This window comes from Mobula birostris, chromosome 9 (assembly GCF_030028105.1).
Source record: "Mobula birostris isolate sMobBir1 chromosome 9, sMobBir1.hap1, whole genome shotgun sequence".
In the NCBI taxonomy this organism is placed as follows: Eukaryota; Metazoa; Chordata; class Chondrichthyes; order Myliobatiformes; family Myliobatidae; genus Mobula; species Mobula birostris.
In genome coordinates this window covers 149,157,477-149,180,401 of record NC_092378.1, presented here as the reverse complement: position 1 = coordinate 149,180,401, position 22,925 = coordinate 149,157,477, and the positions used below count along the sequence as shown (strand labels likewise).

At 44.4% G+C, this 22,925-nt stretch overlaps 1 long non-coding RNA gene across 1 annotated transcript in view; it reads right to left on the bottom strand.

Annotated features, from left to right (window-relative positions):
* Window positions 1-226: 226 nt before the first annotated feature.
* Window positions 227-22,925, bottom strand: part of LOC140203183 (uncharacterized) — a 102,696-nt gene continuing 79,997 nt past the window's right edge. The window contains exon 3 of the long non-coding RNA XR_011887317.1: window positions 227-5,158. This is a non-coding gene — a long non-coding RNA (uncharacterized lncRNA). The remainder of the gene's footprint in view (window positions 5,159-22,925) is intronic.

Genomic DNA, 22,925 nt, shown 5'->3' with positions numbered 1-22,925 from the left:
TCATCTTACGTACAGCCTAGCGTCACTCTATGTATATAAGCTATCTTGTGTATTTACTCTTATTGTGTTTTTTATTATTATTGTGTTCTTTATCTTTTGTGGGTGTTTTTTTTGTGCTGCATTGGATCTGGAGTAACAATTATTTCACTCTTCATTCACTTTTGTACTGGAAATGACATTAAACACTTGCCATAGAGGGACTACAGTGAAGATTCAAAGTTCAGAGTTCAAAGTAAATTTTATTATCACTGTACATACACGTCACCAACCCTGAGATTCTTTTTCCTGTGGGCATACTCAGCAAATCTATAGAATAGTAACTGTAAACAGGATCAGTGAACAGCAAACTGTGCAAGTGCAAATATAAACAAATAGCAATAAATAACAAGCATGAAATAACAAGATAAAGGGCTCCTAAAGTGAGTTTTTGGACGGATGGACTCAGTGTCGGCTGTGGTCGGCTGCTTCCAAGGCATCGGCAAGTTGGCGGTGCCTGGAGGTTTATGGCAGGGAGTTTCTCCCTTTTGCCATCTGCTATTGGGGACTCGGGGACTTTTGAGACTTTTTATTAACCGTGCCCATGGTTTGTTCTTCATCAAATTATGGTATTGCTTTGCACTGCTGTAACTATATGTTATAGTTATGTGGTTCTGTCAGTGTTAGTCTTTGGTTTGTCCTGTTTTCTGTGATATCACTCGGGAGAAACATTGTAACATTTCTTAATGCATGCATGCATTTCGAAATGACAATAAAAGAGGACTGAGTGTTCTCATAATCTAATAAATGGTAGACAAATTACAGAGGAGAAGGTGTTTGCTGTCTTGAGGCAAATCAGGGTGGATAAGTCCCCAGGGCCTGACAATGTGTTCCCTCAGACCCTGTGGGAGGCAAGTGCAGAAAAATGCTGGGGACCTAGCAGAGATATTTAAATCATCCTTAGCAACAGGTGAGGTGCCGGAGAACTGGGGGATAGCTAATGTTGTTCTGTTGTTTAAGAAAGGCTCTAAAGATAAACCAAGAAGTTATAGGCTGGTGAGTCTAGCATCAGTTATGGGGAAATTTTTGGAAGGTACTCTAAGGGACTAGATATATAAGTATTTGGAAGACAGGGTCTGATTAGGGATAGTCAACATGGCTTTATGCGTGATAAGTTGTGTCTAACTAATCTTATAGAGTTTCTCAAGGAAGTTACCAGGTAAGTTGATGAAAGCAAGGCAGTGGATGGTTAGAACTTCATTCCCAGAAGCAAAGGAGTGAGATTGACCTTCATAAATAAAAGTATTAAGTGTAGGAGTTGGGATGTTAAGTTGTATAAGATGTTGGTGAAGCCCAGTTGGAAGTATTGTGTGCAATTTTGGTCACCAACCCACAGGAAAGATGTAAATAAGGTTCAAAGAGTACAGAGAAAATTTACAAGGGTTTTGCCGGGACTTGGGGAGCTCAGTTATAGGGAAAGGTTAAATATAGGTAAAGGACTTTATTCCTTAGAACGTAGAAGGTTGAGGGGAGATTTGACAGAGGTATACAAAATTATGAGAGGTATAGCTAAGGTAAATGCAAGGAGCTTCTTCCTCTAAGGTTGGATGAGACTGGATGTAGAGGTCATAGGTTAAGGGTAAAAGGTGAAATAAAAAAGGGGAGCCTGAGAGGTGCCTCCTCAGTCAGAGGGTGGTGTGAGAGTGGAACGAGCTGCCGGCAAAAGTGATGGATGTGGGTTCGATTTCAACTCTTAAGAGGAATTTGGAAAGGTACATGGATGGGGGGGTATGGAGGGATATAGTCTGAGTGCAGGACGATGGGACTAGGTAGAATAACAGTTCAGCATGGACTAAATAGGCCAAAGGGTCTGTTTTGATGCTGTAGTGCTGTGTGACTCTATTGAACCTTTTGAGAGCTAGAGTCATAGAGAGATACAGCTCATAAACCGGCCTTTCAGCTCACCAGCTATGCACTTATCACTAGGTACTCATTACACTGATAAGATGGACTCCTGACCTCAAAATCTACCTCATCCTGCCCTTGGACCTTATTGTCTGTCTGCACTGTGCTTTCCCTGTAGCGGTTACACTTTATTCTGCATTCTGTTCTTGTCTTACCCTTGTATCCTATCAATGTACTGATGTGATGAAATGATCTGCATACAGAATGGTTTTTTCTCAGCATATTTCAGTGCAGGTGACGATAATAAACTATTCTGAAAATTTTTGGAAACGTCCACTCTCTATTTCCTTCCATGGACACTGCCTGACCTGCTGAGTTCCTCCAGCACTTTGTGTGTGTTGCTCGAGATTTCCAACATCTCTCATGTCTAGAAATTATTTTTCTCTGCACGTTCCCATGAAATTACCCCAGATTCTTCCAACCACCCACACACACTGAGGTCAATTAACATGCCAACCGGCCTTTCGAATGTGGGGGCAACTAGAGCACCAGGAGGAACAGGGGGATTTCCAGGAATGGTGGCCAGGGGGACTGAGCGTTTTGTTCTTGTCCGCAGCTTGTGGCGCATCGGGTGGAAACTTTGCCTACTCTTTAGCATTTGTCTTGTTTTTTTTTAACAAGGTCAAGTTGCTAGCTTGACACTCAACCCAGCATGGTGTCTGATGTGGATGCCACTACACCAAAGGTAATGATAACTATATTTTAAGTTGAAATTGTTAAGTCTTATAAATCTCTGGCCTTTGTATTTTGTGAATAAACTTCTGCAATTCTGCAGAAAAAAATGTGCAGACTCCAGACAGACAGTATTGGGAGGGCAGGATTAAACTTGCGTCTCTGGAGCCTGAAGACAGTGGCTCTATCCACTACAACACTGCGGATGTTCAGTCTTTCAAAATGGAGACTGATAGATTTCTGGATATTAGGAGAACCAGGGGTGTGGAGACAGAGGAGGACAAAGGAGATCAGTCTGGATGAATGGTGGGATGGTTTAAAATCCTGAAGGCCCAATTTTGCTCCTAATTCCTATGGTTTTAACACAACTGGGCTAAATGCTAAACTGAGCTCCTTCAGTATCACTTCTTGGCACTGAAGAAATCACGGTGCCCTTGTAATCCATGGATGCAACTTACTGATAAAGTGACACACACAAAGTGCTGGAGGAACTCAACAGCATCTGTGGAGGGGAACAAACAGTTGATGTTTCGAGCCAAGACCCTTCATCAGGACTGTTCAAAATCTTGACCCTTTATTCTTTTCCACAAATGCTGCCTGATCTACTGAGTTCCTTCTGCATTTTTGTGTGTGTTACTCTGGATTCCCAGCGTCATCAGAACCTCTTGTGTTTATGATTTACTGATTTGGTAGATAGTTACACTCTTAACTCCCCATCTTCTGACCATGATCCTCGTAATCCTTCAGTTAAAAATACATCATGAGAGACTAAGTTAGCTGTTAAAAAGAGTAGATCTGCCTCTTTATAAGAAAAGATTCCAGTTTAGATAACCGTGGGCAGTTTTTGGAAAGTAATTCAGAGGGAGGGGTGTGAGAGACAGAGATAAAGGTGGATGAATGCATCTTCAAAGTAAGTGTGTGGAGTCAGATGGATTACAACGTCCTCTTGCAATGGGCACTAAGTCAAGGGCCAGATGTGTACTGGAATGGCCAGGGGCCACAAACTAATCCCCTAGCACTAACCCCTTGGAAACAAAGAAGGTCACCAGCCACCAGGATGAGTGTTGGGTGAAAAGACCCCACCACCAGTTAGAGATCCACTGCCCAACTGCACAGACAACAGAATAATCGGGTTGTGTTTGCTTCAGCCTCTGTCCCCATTCCGTGAGTACACACTAAGTGGAATGACTTTATTTATACACAAACAAGAGAAAATCTGCAGATGCTGGAAATCCAAGCAACACACACACAAATGCTGGAGGATCTCAGCAGGCCAGGCAGCATCTGTGGGAAAAAGTACAGCCGACATTTTGGCTGAGACCCTTCGGCAGGACTGGAGAAGAAAAGATGAGGAGTAGATTTGAAAGGTGGGCAGGGGAGGGAGAAGCTCAAGGTGATAGGTGAAACCGGGAAAGTGAGGGGTGAAGTTGACTGGGGAAAGGGATTCAGGGCTGGAGAAGGGGGAATCTAATAGGAGAGGACAGAAGGCCATGGGAGAAAGAAAAGGGGGGAGGAGAACCAGAGGGAAGCAATGGAGATAAGGTGAGACAGGGAAAAGGGGATGGGGAATGGCAAAGGTGGGGTGGGGGGACTTTATTTATTTATTTATTGAGCTACAGTGTGGAATAGACCCTTCCAGCCCTTCGAGTCACACCACCCAGCAACCGACCAACTTAACCCTAGCCTAATCACGGGACAATTTACAATGACCGATTGTACATCTTTGGAACATGGGTGGAGCCTACGGCACCAGGAGAAAACCCACAAATTCCGCAGGAAGGACGTAGAGACTGCTTACAGAGGACGCTGGGCTTGAACTCCCATGACCCGAGCTGAAATAGCGTCACACCAACCACTACGCTATCATGGACTTATCCCGTGAACTGCCAAGACTTCGGGATTAGAGCAAGGGAGGCATTGATGGGGGGAGCAATCAGAATTCAAATCAGATTCAGAATCAGGTTTATTATTTTTGACTTCTATGATGTGAAATCTGTTGTTTTGTTGCAGCAGTACAGTGCAAAGATGTAAAAATATATCAATTATTAAATTAATAAATAGAGTAAAAGGAAGCAATACTGAGGCAGGGTTCATAAGTTCGTGGAGCGTTCAGAAATCTGATAGTGGAGGGCAAGATGCTGTTCCTGAATTGCTGAGTGTGCAACTTCAGACCCCTGTATTACCTCCTCGACGATAGCAACGAGAAGAGGGCACGCCCAGGATGGCGGGGTCCTTCGTGACGGATACCGCCTTCGTGAGGCACCACCACTTCAAGATGCCATCGATGGCCGGAAGGATCAGCTGGCTGGGCCTACACCCCACAAACCCGAGAGACTCTGCGGACGTTGGAAATCCAGAGCAAGAAACACAGGATACTGGAGGAACTCAGCAGGTCAAGCAGCATCTAGGGATGAATAGACCATCGGTATTTTGGGCTGTGACCCTTCATGAGGACTTGATGGAGCCAGCAGAGTCTATCGTCCTCTGCAGCCTCTTCCAATCCTGTGCATTGGAGACTCCAGTCAGATTGCTCTCGTCTTTATATCTATATAAATATAAATATAAATACACATAAATAGCAATAGTTATTTATTACCAGTTTCTGTAAAATATAAACTACTTTTCACAAGGGCGTCAAATGCATTTAGTTTTAGATTCCAGCTCTCACTGAATGTCAAGTAGTGTTTATAGATCCCTCCTTAATTCATAGCTATCCCTCTGAAGCCCGTATTTTTACAGAACTCAAAATGCCCTTATAGGGAAGGCTTGGAAGAAAGATGAAGGGAAGGAATGTTAATTGAGGCTTTAAAGCCCTCTCACTGCAGCTTTACAAGGTCGCCTGTACGCCGTATCTTCAGGAGTCGCTCCCAACCAGTCCCTCAAAAGTATATAGTGGGACGTGCAGTCTATCGTGGCAAGTGGTCTGTGGTCATGGATGCCAAGGGTGTGTCATTGAACAGCGAACTAAAAAAAATTGAACACGTAGCAAAAGTTTTATCATTAACACAAAAGATTCAGCAGATGCTGGAAATCCAGAGCAACAAACACAAAATGCTGGAGGAATTCAGCAGGTCAGGCAGCATCCATGGAGAGGAACAGGCAGTCAGGGCTTCGGGCTGAGACCCTTCATCAGGACTGGAAAGGAACGGGAAGAGGCAGAGTGAGAAGATGGGGAGAGAGGAATGGCTGAGGTGTGGGCATTAACTGGGCAGTGTGCACAGAATAGATGCCACCTGACCTCCTAAGTTCCTCCAAAATGTTCTGTTTAAAGATTTATTATTGTTGCGGGTCGATGCAACTAGACAGAGTAATAGTTTGGCACATACTAGACAGGCTGAAGGGCCTGTTTCTTTGCTGTAGTGCACTATCACTCTAAGTACTGCCATGGGATCTCTCATGGGAGCGGTCCCCAACCTTTTTCATGTCATTAACCGAGGGGTCTGTGGACCCCACAATGGAAACCCCTTTTTTTATGGTCACCTTTTCAAAAGAAACCTTGTTTTAACACCTTGTCTAAAACACAGTATTCCCAGCACTCTCTTACCACACTGGAGAATCACCCTAAATTTTTATCCCATTGATTGTCTTAAATCTGGATCACAATCAGCTTTAATATCACTGACATATGTTGTGAAATCAGCTGTTTTTCAATACATGAAATATACTATAAATTATATAAATTATAATTTTTTTATTAAGTGCAATCGTGAACAATAGCCAGATCAGAAATGCTGATCAAGTCAGCTAGAGACACTTTTTGTCCCTCTTCCCTCCGGGAGAAGGCTCAGGAGCTTGAAGACTCGTACGGCCAGATTTGGGAACAGCTTCTTTCCAACTGTGATAAGACTGCTGAACGGATCCTGACCCGGATCTGGGCCATACCCTCCAAATATCTGGACCTGCCTCTCGGTTTTTTTGCACTACCTTACTTTCCATTTTCTATTTTCTATTTATGATTTATAATTTAAATCTTTAATATTTACTATCAATTTGTATTCCAGGGAGCAGGAAGCGCAGAATCAAATATCGCTGTGATGATTGTACGTTCTGGTATCAATTGTTTGGCGACAATAAGTATAAAGTATAAAGTAGTTCCCAAAGAGAACTCTGATAGGCCAATCAGATGGTTCACTGCTGCTCAGCGATAATAGGCACGAGGGTCGCTAGCCCCTGTACCCCAGAAACACACCTGAACAGTGCGGCAGGAGGTATGTGCTACGCATGACCTGATCTGAAAGCATCATGCTGACTCATAACAGATCATGTTCACAGTGGAACAGCTTAGACAAGGATGGGGTGATCAGCACAGATGGACAAATTATACCTCCACTACCCCGAAGTAGTAAGTACATATAGTTAAAAACATATATATATATATAAATAAAACATATAAATATACATATATCATCATCATCATTATGTGCCGTGTCATATGACATGGGTGATCATGGTCTTTGACCATGATAGTTCTTGGCAAATTTTTCGACAGAAGTGGTTTGCCATTGTCTTCTTCTGGGCAGTGTCTTTACAAGACAGGTGACACAAGCCATTATCAATACTCTTCAGAGATTATCAGTGGTCGCATAACCAGGACTTGTGATCTGCACCAGCTGCTTGTACGACCATCCACCACCTGCTCCCATGGCTTCACGTGACCCTGATCAGGGAGCTAAGCAGGTGCTACACCTTGCCCAAGGCTAGCAGAGGGAAGGAGCGCCTTACATCTCCTCTGGTAGAGCTGTATCTCCACCACGCCATCTAATATATATAGAATCTCCGACGGTGATGTCTGAAAAGAGGATGCTGTCTAAGTTGCATGCCATCTGGGACAATGTCTCCCATCCACTACATAATGTACTGGGTGGACACAGAAGTACATTCAGCCAGAAACTCATTCCATCGAGATGCAACACAGAGCGTCACAGGAAGTCATTCCTGCCTGTGGACATCAAACTTTACAACTCCTCCCTTGGAGGGTCGGACACCCTGAGCCAATAGGCTGGTCCTGGACTTATTTCCTGGCATAATTTACATATTACTATTTAATTATTTATGGTTTTATTACTATTTAATTATTATGGTGCAACTGTAACGAAAACCAATTTCCCCCAGGATCAATAAAGTATGACTATGACTATGAATGTTACATCTTGTAATGCACTCAGACACATAGAGCAAACAGAGAGCAAAAATAGTGAGATAGTGTTCATGAGTTCATTTTCCATTCAGAAATCTGATGGTGGAGGGAAGAAGCACTGAGTGTGTGTTTTTTTAGGCTCCTCTACCTCCTCCTTGATGGCAGCAATGAGAAGGGGGCATGACCTGCGTGATGGGGGTCCTTAATGATTGATCATGTCCTTTTGAAACATCACCTTTTGAAGATGTCCTTAATGATGGAGGGGCAATGACAGAGCTGGCTGAGATTACAACGCTCTGCAGCTCTCTCCGATCCAGCGCAGCGGCGCTGCCGTACCAGACGGTGACGCAGCCAGTCAGAACGCTCCCCACGGTGCACGGTGACATCCCGGATCTTCTCACTTGAGCCCGCAGCCTCTGAGCCAGAGCAAGCGTGCCGGCCACACGTACACTGGCGGTGAGCAGCCTGGCAGCAGCAGCCAAGCTATTTCTTCCAGCCAGCAAGCTGCAAAATATAGATCAACAGAAGAGTCCCAAAAAAGGAATGTGCAACTATAATATCTCCGAAGAATTTTTGAAAGACAGAATCCAGAGCAGCCCTAGCACACAAGGAATGTTTACAGACATCAAGTGACCACAGGAAAGTTCAGAAAGAGCATAGTGGAAACACCATTAATATCCACAAGCCCGCACTGACAATGGCACAGCACAAGACGGTCTGGTGCAAGTCAGACAGTACAAGTACGCCAAGTAATTGATGGATAAACATTCTCACCACAGAACATTCTGATGCCTGGCATTATTCATCGCTGTTTATTCAGTATGTGGAAAGGGGAAAATAAAGATTCCCATCTCCATGCTGTCAATTGGGAGATTCTAAACCACTGGAGAACTTTTGGTGAGACATCTATGTTCTAATATAGTTTACAAGGCAATCAATATTTGCTCAGATTGTTCTAAAATAGAAATGGGATCTTCGTCCCAACATGTCACAATTAAGCGAGTGCAAGCAGGCCTTTTCCACTGAGGCTGGGTGAGATTAGAACGAGAGGTCACGGGTTCAAGGTGAAAGGAGAAATGTTTAAGGGGAACATGAGGACAATCTTCTTCACTTAGAAGGTGTTGAGAGTGTGGAACAAGCTGCTAGCAGAAGTGGTGGATGTGGATTCGATTTCAGTATTTAGAAGTTTGGATGCACATGGATGGGAGGGGTATGGAGGGCTTTGGTCTGGGTGCAGATCGATGGGTCTGGGCACAGATTAGATGGGCTGAAGGGCCTGTTTCTCTGCTGCCATGCTGTATGACTCTATGCCATACATGGTGACTGTGAACCCAACACAGTAGCAAAGCAGCTAGTCTAACACTTTACATCAACACCAATTGGAGTTCAATTTTTGCCGCCGCCTGTAACAGTCCGTGCATTCTCCCTGTGACCGGGTGGGTTTCCTCTGGGTGCTTAGGTGTCCACACTATGTTGGTGTTGGAAACATGGCGATACTTGTGGACTGCCACCAGCACATTTCTTGGTCTGCATTGGTCATTGACGTAAACAATGCATTTTACTGTAAGCCATCCTGGAGTCTTGTCGTGCATGCTTTCAGGCATTTGCACTTTTGGCTATTATGACAAATAAAATGAATCTTTACTTTGAACCATTTGACATAGGAGCAGGATTAGGCCATAAGGCCTATCACAGCTTCTCCACCATTCCATCATGGCTGACTTATTATTCCTCTCATCTGCCTCTTCTTTGCCAATTCTCCTAATCTTTCTGCAGACCCCCTACTGCCTCAACACTACCTGCCCCTCCACCTATCTTTGTATTGTCTGCAAAGTTGACCACAAAACCATCAGTTCTGTCATCCCAATCGCTGACAAATAACGTGAACAGAATCGGTCCCAACAGTGGCCCCCGTGGAACACCATCAGTCACCAGCAGCCATCCAGGAAAGGTTCCCTTTATTCCGACTCTTTTCTGCCTGCCAGTCTGCCATTCATCTATCCGTGCTAATATCTATCCTGTAGTGCCACGGGCTCTGATCTTCTTTAACAGCCTTGTCGCCTTCTATATATCGGCCAGACCCGACGCAGACTGGGAGATCATTTCACCGAACACCTGCGCTCTGTCTGCCAGAGAAAGCAGGATCTCCCAGTGGCCACACATTTTAATTCCATGTCCCATTCCCATTCTGATATGTCTATCCACGGCCTCCTCTACTGTAAATATGAAGCCACGCTCAGGTTGGAGGAACAACACCTTATATTCCGTCTGGGTAGCCTCCAACCTGATGGCACGAACATTGATTTCTCAAACTTCCGCTAATGCCCCACCTCCCCCTTGTACCCCATCCGTTATTTATTTATATACACACATTCTTTCTCTCACTCTCCTTTTTCTCCCTCTGTCCTTCTGACTATACCCCTTGCCCATCCTCCCCTTGTCTTTCTCCCCGGACCTCCTGTCCCATGATCCTCTCATATCCCCTTTGCCAATCACCTGTCCAGCTCTTGGCTCCATCCCTCCCCCTCCTGTCTTCTGCAATCATTTTGGATCTCCCCCTCCCCCTCCCACTTTCAAATCTCTTACTAGCTCTTCCTTCAGTTAGTCCTGACGAAGGGTCTCGGCCCGAAACGTCAACTGTACCTCTTCCTAGAGATGCTGCCTGGCCTGCTGCGTTCACCAGCAACTTTGATGTGTGTTCTTGTCAAAGCCCTTCTGAGCACGCAAGAAAGCAATATCCTCTCACTCTCTTTTGTCCATCCTGACTGTTATTTCCTCAAACGATTCCAACAGACAGTAGTGCAATGGTTAGCGCAACGCTATTGCCGCTCAGGGTGTCAGAGCTCAGAGTCCAATTCTGATGTCCTCTGTAAGGAGCTTAAATGTTATTCCAGTGGAATACGTGAGTGTTTCCCCCAGGTGCTCTAGTTTCCTCCCACAGTCCAAAGATGTACTGGTTAGTAGGTTAATTAGTCTTTGCAAATCGTCCCATCATTAGACTAGGGTTAAATTGGGGTTGTTGGCAGTGCGGTTCAAAGGGCCAAAGCACTTTATCTCTAAATAATTGCAGGCAAGATTTCCCCTGAAGGAAACCATGCTGACTTTGGCTTGTTTTATCATAGTAGTCATAGTCATAGTCATACTTTATTGATCCCGAGGGAAATTGGGTTTCATTACAGTTGCGCCAACCAAGAATAGAGTATAAATATAGCAATATAAAACCATAAAAAATTAAATAATAATAAGTAAAATTATGCCAAGAAATAAGTCCAGGACCAGCCTATTGGCTCAGGGTGTCTGACCCTCCAAGGGAGGAGTTGTAAAGTTTGATGGCCACAGGCAGGAATGACTTCCCATGACACTCAGTGTTGCATCTCGGTGGAATGAGTATCTTATGGTCTTAAGGATGTGACTTCAAATACCCTGAAACCCCATCAGGACTAGATATGGTGGCTGGTCCTGGACTTATTTCTTGGCATAATTTTACTTATTATTATTATTATCCAGAACTAGAGGACACAGCCTCAAACTTTTAAAAAGAAAGTAAGGAGGAACTTTTTGAGCCAGAGAGTTGGTGAATCTGTGGAATGCTTTGCCACAGACTGCGGCGGAGGCGAAGTCCTTGAGTACATTCAAAGCGGACGTTGATAATTTCTGATCGGTTGGGGCATCAAGGGATAGGGCAAGAGGGCAGGTGTATGGGATTGAATGGGATCTGGGGATCGGCCATGATGAAATGGCGGAGTGGATTTGATGGGCTGAATGACCTGATTCTGTTCCTATGTCTTATGGTCTTAAGGATGTGAAGGATGTAACTGTGGTATGGTGAAAGAGACTGCGGTGAATTAGATTGCTGCTCACAAACACAATTGGCTGAATAGACCCCTGCTGTGTTGTCAGATTCCGTGGTTCCGCGATATGCTCAATGACCTATTCTTTCTAATAGGCCTAAAATCATGTGTAAAATCCACCCTGTATACAAAGGGTTTGCATTGGTGTAATTATCTACAATGCCATTGAAATGAATCAATTAAAAACATCAATGCAAGAGACTCTGCAGATGCAGGACATCCAAAGCAACACGCACAAATTGTTGGAGGAACTCAGCAGGCCAGGTAGCATCTATGGAAAAGAGTAAACAGTCGAAGTTTCGGGCTGAGACCCTTCTTTAGGACTGGAAAGGAAAGGGGAAGTCGCCGAAATAAAAAAGTGGGGGAAGGCCAGAAGGATAACTAGAAGGTGATAGGTGAAGACAGGTGGGTGAAAGGTAAAGGGCTGGAGAAGGAGGAATCTGATAGGGGAGGAGAGTGGACCATAGGAAAAAGGGAAGGAGGAGGTGATAGGCAAATGAGAAGAGGTAAGAGGCCAGAGTGGGGAATAGAAGAACAGAGAGGGAAACTTTTTTACCAGAGGGAGAAATCGATATTCATACCATTAAGTTGGAGGCTACCCAAACAGAATTGAAAATACACGTGGACTAAGATGTTAACTGTCCTGTGCTATCACCAGTGGGATCATCAGCTGATCTGCCACCTGTCTTCAGGAGTTTCGGCCCGCTTATGATCAAGCCCCCTCTCGAGGTGTCGCTCTTCCCTCCTCATGGCATGAGCTGACATGTCAGAATGGGAATGGGACTTGGAATTAAAATGTCCGGCCACTGGGAAGTTCTGCTTTTGGCTGATGGAGTGGAGGTGCTCATCAAAGCAGTCCCCCAATTTATGATGGATCTCACCAGTGTAGAGGGGTCCGCCTGGGGCATACCGGATACCTTCTCATTCTCCCACGCTCTAGGGAATTAATTCCTAACCTATTCAACCTCTCCCTACAACTCAGGTCAAAATCCTTGTAAATTTTTGCTACACGCATCAAAGTTGCTGGTGAACGCAGCAGGCCAGGCAGCATCTCTAGGAAGAGGTACAGTCGACGTTTCGGGATGAGACACTTCGTCAGGACTTTTTATGAAGACGGGAGAAGAGGTCATCGGTGGGGGTGGAAGAGTCCTTGCCGAAGAAGTAGACTCGGAGACGGAGACGGCGGAAGAAGAGTTCCGCATCATGGCGAACACGGAACTCGCTGAGGTGTGGGCGAAGGGGGACAAAGGTGAGGCCCTTACTGACGACAGAGCGTTCTGCCTCAAACAGTTGGAGGGGATGGTAAAGACCCGGCACAGATGAGAGCTGGGATCAGAGGGGGGAGGGGGGAGGCTGGGGGTGTCAATGGAGAGGGGAGGGTTGGGGTGAAAGGAAGATGGAGCCTCTGAGGGCCCAGGAGTAGACGATGGGATCTGAGGAAGACGGGGCTGCGGAGTGGTGGTGGGGGAAGGGGAGACGGGAGTCACAACAGCAGCACATAAAGACCCGGCCTGGAGTTCAAGGCTGGCGTCGCAGTTGGTGGTTGCGCAACCGCTGTGAAGGTGTCCATGGTCGTTGCTGGAGTCCGGGTTTTGAATATGCCCTGAGGTGTTGGAGCCGGCGAGATCAGTGGCAGGGGCCGCAATCTGAAGTTCATACCTGACGAAGGGTCTCGGCCTGAAACGTCGACTGTACCACTTCCTAGAGATGCTGCCTGGCCTGCTGCGTTCACCAGCAACTTTGATGTGTGTGGCTTGAATTTCCAGCATCTGCAGAATTCCTCGTGTTTACGTTTTTAAATTTTTGCTGCACTCTTTCAATCCTATTGACATCTTTCTTGTAGGTGGATGACCAAAACAGCACAAAGTGCTCCGAGTTCGGCCTCATCTACATCTTATACAGCTTCAACACAACATCCCAATTGCTGCACTCAATACTTTGATTTATGAAGGGAAGGCCAATGTGCCACATGTGAATTTCGAACCATGCTGGAAAGCGGTAGACTCACACGCAGCTGAAAAGCAGAAGTAGCTCGTCACTTGTCAGCTCACTGTGTTACTCGCCGATTAGCCCGGAGGAATGTGTGCTGCAGACACCATTTTGCAGCTAATGAGAAATCAAGCAGCACTGAGCTCAGGTTGTAAATCCTTTCCCAGCTCGTCAGACCAAAGCTAAACTGGAAAGCACCCAAAAACGGCAAGTCGCAGACACATGGCAATTATTCTGGAGAGGTCCCACAATGTGGCGCTCCTCTAACTACAGCTGATGTTGCAACTTAGAATCTTCAGCAGTTCTAATGAATGCAACTATGCAAAGTTCAAGAACTATTGAGCGTAGGCATGAATGATAATATACTCTGTGGCCACTTTACTAGCTAGCTCTTGTACCAAATAGTGGCCACTGAGTGTACGTTCATGGTCTTCTGCTGCTGTAGCCCGTCCACTTCAAGGTTCAATGTATTGTGCATTCACAGATGCTCTTCTGCACACCACTGTTGTAATGTGTGGTTATTTCAGTTACTGTCACCTTCCTGTCAGCTTGAACCAGTCTGGCCATTCTCCTCTGACCTCTCTCATTAACAAGGTGTTTTCACCCACAAAACTGCAGCTGACTGGATTTTTTGCACCATTCTCCGTAAACTCTAGAGACTGTTGTTTGTGAAAATCCCAGGTGATCAGCTGTTTCTGAGATACTCGAACCACCCTGCCTGGCACCAGCAACCATTGCATGGTCAAAGTCACTTAGATCACATTTCTTTTCCATTCTGATGTTTGGTCTGAACAACAACTGAACCTCTTGACTATATCTGTGTGCTGTTACGCATTAAGTTGCTGCCACATGATTGGCTAATTAGATATTTGCATTAATGAACAGGTGTATAGGTGTACCTAATAAAGTGGCCAGTGAGTGTATATGGTATTTTTTTAATGAATTTGAACTGATTGTCATTGTGTTTTTAGTAAAAAGTTGTACTTACCTTTCCACTGAGGTTGGGTGAGACTAGAACTAGAAGTCATGGGTTCAGGGTGAAATGTGAAATGTTTCATGGGAACATGTGGAGAAACCTTTTCACTCAGGGTGGACAGAGTGTGAAATGAGCTGCCAGCAGAAGCGGGTTCAATTTCAACATTTAATAGAGAAGATATTAAGGAGGAGGAGAAGATGGTGGCGCGACGCAGCGCGCAGCGGCCACTCCGGTGAATGATATCTGTTATCTGTCAAGTAGGGTGCCATGCACAATCCTGATTTGACGGCGACAGACGTGAGAGTACGGAGGAACATCTGGAGAAACTTCTGAAATGCCTTCTTCGCAGCTTACTGCTACTGTGTGATCCAGAATCTCCGGAGGGGAAGGCCCCGAGGCCTCGGCTTTGCTTGTTGCTTGGCGACTGGGGCGGGGTTGAAGCGCTTGGCAGAGATGGTGCTCGGTGCTCAGTGTCGGAGGGCTGGTCGGAGGCTTGAAGTTTTCGGACGGACTCAGAGTCGGCTGTGGTCGGGTGCTTCCAATGCATTGGCAGTTGTCGGTGCCTGGAGGTTTATGGCAGGGAGAGCTTCTCCCCTTTGCCGCCCACTATTGGGACTATTGGGAGTCGATCGGAACTTTGAGACTTTTTTTTACCGTGCCCATGGTCTGCTCCTTATCAAATTATGGTATTGCTTTGCACTGTTGTTACTACAGTATATGTTATAATTATGTAGTCTTGTCAGTGTTAGTCTTTGGTTTGTCCTTTTTTTTGTGATATCACTCTGGAGGAACATTGTATCATTTCTTAATGCATGCATTTCTAAATGACAATAAACGAGGACTGAGTGTCCTCATAATCTAATCTAATAGAAATTTGGATAGGTACATGGATGGGAGGGATATAGAGGGCTAGGATCTGGGTGAAGGATGATGGGACTAGGAAGATTAATAGCTCAGCACAGTCTAGATGGGCCAAAGGGCCTGTTTCTGTGATGTAGTATTCTTTGACTATGACTCATTATAATATCATGAAGGTTATGATATGATATTATGATGGTCCTGTGATTAGGCCAGAGTTAAATCAAGCGTTGCTGGGCAGCACAGCTCAAAGGGCCAGAAGGGCATATTCCACACTGTATCTCAATAAGTAAGTAAACGCATAGAAATAAATATATTTGAAGCGGAGGTTGATAGGTTCTTGATTAGTCAGGCGTGAAAGCTTACAAGGGGTGGGGTGTGGGGAAGGCAGATGTCTGAGGTTGAGAGGGATAATAAATCAGCCATGATGAAATGGCAGAGCAGATTCGATGGGCCAAATGGCCTAATTCTGCTCCTATGTCTTATGGTCTTGTAGTACTCTGCCAAAGTACAATCCTGAGCTGGAAAAACAACATCAAGCCATTGAACCCAAATCATTACTTTTAGAGGCATGTAGCAGCAATGCATAATCAGACTACCTCAACAGACTCAGAAAGGAGGATTACAGTAATTACTGTTTTAGTTTAATGTTCTATGTACACATAATGGAAATTCCATGATTGTTCTGAGTCCTCACAAGAATTTCATGCCTGAAAGCCAGACACACAGAAGGACACAAAGAGCCTCAGGCAGTGGAAGGGAGTGTTTCCTGGTTCACAGTTCAGAGTTCAAAGTAAATTTATTATCAAAGTACGTATATGTCCAAATGGTCTAATTCGGCTCTTATGTCTTATGGTCTTATGATCTTATGTCACCAAATACAACCCTGAGATTCCTTTTCCTGTGAGCATTCGCAGTAGAACAAAGAAAGGCAATAGAATCAATGAAAAACTATGCACAAAGACTAAAAAACAATGTGCAGAAAACAAACTGCAAATACAGTAATAAAGAAGTAAATAAATAAATAGATAGCGAGATAATACTGAGAGCATGAGTTGTAAAGACTATGAAAGTAAGTCCGAAGGTTGTGGGATCAGTTCAGTGAGGATGCGGTTTTGATCAGGTAAGTCACCTCATGCGGCAGAAAATACAGAAGTCTGAAAGCACAGACCATCAGGATCACAGACGGCTTCTGCCCTGTTGTGAGCAATTTTGGACCCCTTATCTAAGAAAGGATGTACTGACATTGGAGAGGATTCAGAAGAGTTCCATGAAAATGATTCCGGGATTGAATGGAGTGTCATATGAGGAGTGCTTGATACCTCTGGAACTGTAGTCACCGGAATTTAGAAGAATGAGGAGGGATGTCATTGAAACCTATTGAATGTTGAAAGGCCTCGATAGAGTGGACGTGGAGAGGATGTTTCCTGTGGCAGGGGAGACCAGAGCCAGAGGGCACAGCCTCAGAATAGAGGGATGACCATTTGGAATGGAGGTGAGGAGGAATTTCTTTAGCCTAGCAGTGGTGAATCTGTTGATTTTGTTGCCACAGGCAGCTGTGGTGGCCAAGTACTTATGTATATTTAAGGCAGAGGTTGGTAGTTTCTTCATTAGTCAGGGCATGAAGGGATGTGGGGAGGAGGCAGGACACTGGGGCTGAGAAGGGAATGAATCAGCCATGATGAAATGGCGGGGCAGATTCAAAGGACCAAGTGTCCTATATCTGCTCCTATACCCCGTGGTCTTATGTTATAAGTCTTGAAGGACCAAGATCAAAGATCGACTTTATTCACCATATACATTTACATGTATTAGGAATTTGCTGCGATGTGTTGGTCAGAGTGCGACATGCAACAAAAAAAAATTAAACAATTATATAAAAATTTTTACAAACTAGTAAAGTTACAGGTTGAAGTATGGATATAGGATAAAATGTGCATAAATACATAAATACCAGCATGTATTTACAATACACTTACAGTGCAGTGACAGGGGCAATAGAGGAGTTTGGGGGTTTTATAGAGTGGCAACATTCCCTCACAGCTCTTGACCTCAGTCTCCTGACTAATAAAGGCTAAAGGATTGGAGGGTGGCTAATGTAACCCCACTTTTTAAAAAAGGAGGGAGAGAGAAACCGGGGAATTATAGACCGGTTAGCCTAATGTCGGTGGTGGGGAAACTGCTGGAGTCAGTTATCAAGGATGTGATAACAGCACATTTGGAAAGCGGTGAAATGATCGGACAAAGTCAGCATGGATTTGTGAAAGGAAAATCATGTCTGATGAATCTCATAGAATTTTTTGAGGATGTAACTAGTAGAGTGGATAGGGGAGAACCAGTGGATGTGGTATATTTGGATTTTCAGAAGGCTTTTGACAAGGTCCCACACAGGAGATTAGTGTGCAAACTTAAAGCACACGGTATTGGGGGTAAGGTATTGGTGTGGGTGCAGAGTTGGTTAGCAGACAGGAAGCAAAGAGTGGGAATAAACGGGACCTTTTCAGAATGGCAGGCGGTGACTAGTGGGGTACTGCAAGGCTCAGTGCTGGGACCCCAGTTGTTTACAATATATATTAATGATTGGATGAGGGAATTAAATGCAGCATCTCCAAGTTTGCGGATGACACGAAGCTGGGTGGCAGTGTTAGCTGTGAGGAGGATGCTAAGAGGATGCAGAGTGATTTGGATAGGTTGGGTGAGTGGGCAAATTCATGGCAGATGCAATTTAATGTGGATAAATGTGAAGTTTTCCACTTTGGTGGCAAAAATAGGAAAACAGATTATTATCTGAATGGTGGCCGATTAGGAAAAGGGGAGGTGCAACGAGACCTGGGTGTCATTATACACCAGTCATTGAAAGTGGGCATGCAGGTACAGCAGGCGGTGAAAAAGGCGAATGGTATGCTGGCATTTATAGCGAGAGGATTCGAGTACAGGAGCAGGGAGGTACTACTGCAGTTGTACAAGGCCTTGGTGAGACCACACCTGGAGTATTGTGTGCAGTTTTGGTCCCCTAATCTGAGGAAAGACATCCTTGCCATAGAGGGAGTACAAAGAAGGTTCACCAGATTGATTCCTAGGATGGCAGGACTTTCATATGAAGAAAGACTGGATGAACTGGGCTTGTACTCATTGGAATTTAGAAGATTGAGGGGGGATCTGATTGAAACGTATAAGATCCTAAAGGGATTGGACAGGCTAGATGCAGGAAGATTGTTCCCGATGTTGGGGAAGTCCAGAATGAGGGGTCACAGTTTGAGAATAGAGGGGAAGCCTTTTAGGACCGAGATTAGGAAAAGCTTCTTCACACAGAGAGTGGTGAATCTGTGGAATTCTCTGCCACAGGAAACAGTTGAGGCCAGTTTATTGGCTATATTTAAGAGGGAGTTAGATATGGCCCTTGTGGCTACGGGGGTCAGGGGGTATGGAGGGAAGGCTGGGGCAGGGTTCTGAGTTGGATGATCAGCCATGATCATAATAAAAGGGCGGTGCAGGCTCGAAGGGCCGAATGGCCTACTCCTGCACTTATTTTCTATGTTTCTATGTTTCTACACCATATACGTATCTCCTAAACCACCCTATCAACTTGAGCGGCAATTTTGAGGGATCTATGTATGAAGACCCCAAGATCCCTCTGTTCCTCCACACTGCTAAGAATCCTGCCATTAACCCTGTACCCTGCCTTCACATTCAACCTTCCAAAGTGAATCACTTTATACTTTTCTGGATTGTGTTGAGATCCAAGCAGCAGAAGTACAGTACTGTGCAAAGGTCTGAGACACACACATATATATAGTAGTACAGTACAATACATAAAATGACTACAGTACTGTACAAAAGCCTGTATATAGCTATGATGTCTAAGACTTTAACATAGTACTGTAGTCATTTTATGTATTGCACTGTACTGCTGCTACAAAAACAAAACAAATTTCATGACATATGTGAGTGATGATAAACCTGGTTCTGATATGAGTCTCTGTTGTGGACTGAGAGTGGAAAGGGGGCAGGGAGAGGGGAATTACAGTAAGAAAAAGGGGAAGGGAGTGAGGAGGGAGTGGGAAGAACCAGAGAGACATTCTATAATGATGAATAAGTCTATTGTTTGGAATCAAACGATTTTGCCATCCATTAATTAGCAGAATATTTTGCCATTTATACCAAGATAACAATGAAAAGCTTGAACCCTTGTTTTTTCACATTGCATTATGTTGGTTGTCAAAAGGCTGCTGCTTTTTGCACATTGTGGTTAAATTTTTGCTCAAACTCGACAAGAGCTTGGGAAACAAGATTGAACTTCTACGTTGAGATGTGGCATACCTAGCCGATCTGTATGACAAAATGAACATTCTAAATATGAAACTGCAGGGTGAGAATTTCAACTTAATCCAGGCAAAAAGTGCAGTGCCTACTTTTATCTGAAAATTGGAAATATATAATCAAAACGTTGGGAGAAGAATGTTCTCACAGCTTCCCTGCATGGAATGTCTGGTACTCTCTTTCACAGACAGTGATTTGCAAGAGTACTGCTTACACCTACAGTCACTGAAGAAGGATTTTCAGCATTGATTCAATGACTTGAATGATCTGGAAATTCCGGACTGGGTAATTAACCAACTTCTTTGCAAGGTGGAAGAAAAGGAAGAGAGCTTACATGAAGAAATTATCAAAATTCAGAATGATGAAGAAGCAAAAATGTTTTTCAAAAATGTTGGCTTTTCTGATATGTGGCTACACTCTCATACGAAGTTTCCTGGTCTTTGAGGATCCAAACTGCTCTTCACTGCATTTCCATCCTCCTAACTTGTTGAAAGAGGCTTCAGTACAGTGAACCACATACTCACAAAAAACAGAAACCACTTGGATGGTGTTACATGTGAGGACTTTTACCGTCACAACTTAAACTAAATATTTCAACTTTTGCTAAAAACCATCAAACCCAAGGTTCACATTCATATTGAAGCTGCCGTACGGCCCACAGGTACTTTGTAAGCTAGGTTTACAAACACATAAAAATTTAAAGCAGAATCATTTTTCTCATATCACAGAGGGAGACATGTTTTAAACTATAGGAGCGCCGGAAAGTAGTTTGTGCCTGAAGGAGGCGTTGGCAAGTATGAAGGTGCTTTAGGTGGGCTGAAAAAGTTTGGGAAACACTGCCCTACAGTATCTCCAGGGCTAGAAACCATAGAGATTCCTCCTGGAAGCACACTTATCCACATTTTTCTTCGTCATGAGTGGAAAGGAAGGGGGAAGAAGTCAGAATAAAGGGGGTGGGGAGTAGGTAAAGGAGTACAAGCTAGAACATGATAGGTAAAGCCCAGTCAGGGGGAAGATATGTGGATGGCGGAGGGGAGATGAAGCGAGAAACTGAGACGTGATAGATGGAAAAGGAAAGAGGAGAAAGAACCATGGGAAAATCTGACCTAGAACAGAAGCAAGTCTTCCTTGTTCTGAAGACACCATCTCCAATGAAAAGTGAACCAGAAAAATTTGTATACCAATCCAATGGTTTCAGCACTATATTTATTTTTAAAATCCAGATTTATCTCATGTCTTGGATTTCAATTTTTCTACTGCCTCAAAGGGATTGGAAGACATATCTCAGGCTGAATGGTCCAGGATCTTGGCTGGTAGCCCACTAACTTCACTGTGTCACACAAATCATGGTCTTCGTGCGAAGATCTTCAGGGTACAAAGGGTCAGAGGCCATGGTTATTGAATATTATTCATGCCGGAGCTGGCTCCAAGTTAAATGTGAATTCCAAAGTCCACTGTCCAAGATGCCCCATGTATCATAACCTCAGAATCTGAATCAGGTTTATTATCACTGAAATATGTTGCGAAATTTGTTGTTTGGCTGCAGCAGTTCAATGCAATACAAAAAATATACTATAAATTATATATATATAAAGTAGTGCAAAATGAGAGCAGAAATAGTGAGGTAGTGTTCATAGATTCATGGATTATTCAGAAATCTGATGGTGGAGGGGAAGAATCTGTTCTTAAAATGTAGAAAGTGAGTCCTCAGGCTCCTGTACCTCCTCCCTATGGTAGTAATGAGAAAGGAGCATGTCCTGGGTGACAGTGTTCTTTTATGATAGATGCCATCTTTTGTAGGTATCATCTTTTGAAGATGTCCTTGATGCAGGGGAAACTAGTCACAATGATGGAGTTGGCTGAGTTAGGGTTAGGGTTAAGGTTTTCTCGTACTACAAAGTTGTCCTGCCATACCAGACAGTAAGGCAAACAGCTAGAATACTCTCCAAGGTGTATCTTTAGAAATTTGATAGTCCTTGATCTTCTCAAAACTCCTCAAGCCCCCAATGAAATATAGCTACTGGTGTGCCTTCTTTGTAATTGTATCGAAATGTTCGGCCCAGAATAGAGTTCAGCGATTTTGACCTGCAGATCGACGGGTTTACTATACACCGTCAGGACAGATCTACAGAGTCTCTCAGCAGCAGAGGTGGAGGAGTATGCCTCATGATCAACTCTTGGTGCACAAATATATCGCTGCTGTCCCAATTCTGCTCACCAGACCTGGAATATCTAGCAGTAAAGTGCCGTGCTTTTCACCCACCACCGGAGTTCTCTGGGGTCATTTTGGTAGCAGTTTACATTCCACTTCAGCCCAATGTCAAGCAGACTTTAGATGATCTGAGTAATGGGATCAACATGCACGAAACAGCACACCCTAACACCTTCACCATCGTTTTGGGAGATTTTAACCAGGCCAGTCTGAAAAAATCACTAAGCAATTACAATCAACAGATCACTTGCAATACCAGAGGAAACAACCCATTGGACCATTGCTACACCACCATCAAGAATGCCTACCGTGCTATTCCACGCCCTCACTTCCGGAAGTCTGATCACCCAGCTGTACTTCTACTCCCTGAGTATAGGCAGAGACTGAAGACTGCAGTACCAGCAGTGAGGACCAAGAAGGTTTGGACAAGGGAAGCACAGGAGCGCCTACAGGACTGCTTTGAATCGGTGGACTGGACTGTATTCAGGGATTCATCTTCGAACCTGGATGAGTATGCTGCAGTTGTTACTGAATTCATTAAAACCTGTGTGGATGAGTGTGTGCCTACAAAGACTTAATGTACATTCCCAAACCAAAACCATGGATGAACCAAGAGGTACATCATTTGCTGAAGGCTAGATCTGTGACATTCAAGTCTGGCAACCCAGGCCTGTACCAGAAAACCAGGTATGATTTGCAGAGGGCTATTTCAAGGGCAAAGAGACAATTTCAAATGAGGTTGGAGGTGACATCGGATGCACGGCAACTCTGGCAGGGTCTGCAAGACATCACTTCCTACAAAGCGAAACCCAATAGCATGAATGGCAGCGATGCTTCACTACCAGATGAACTCAATGCCCGCTTTGAAAGGGAGAACACAACTACAGCTGTGAAGATCCCTGCTGCACCTGATGACCCTGTGATCTCTGTCTCAGAGGCCGGTGTTAGGCTGTGTTTAAAGAGAGTGAA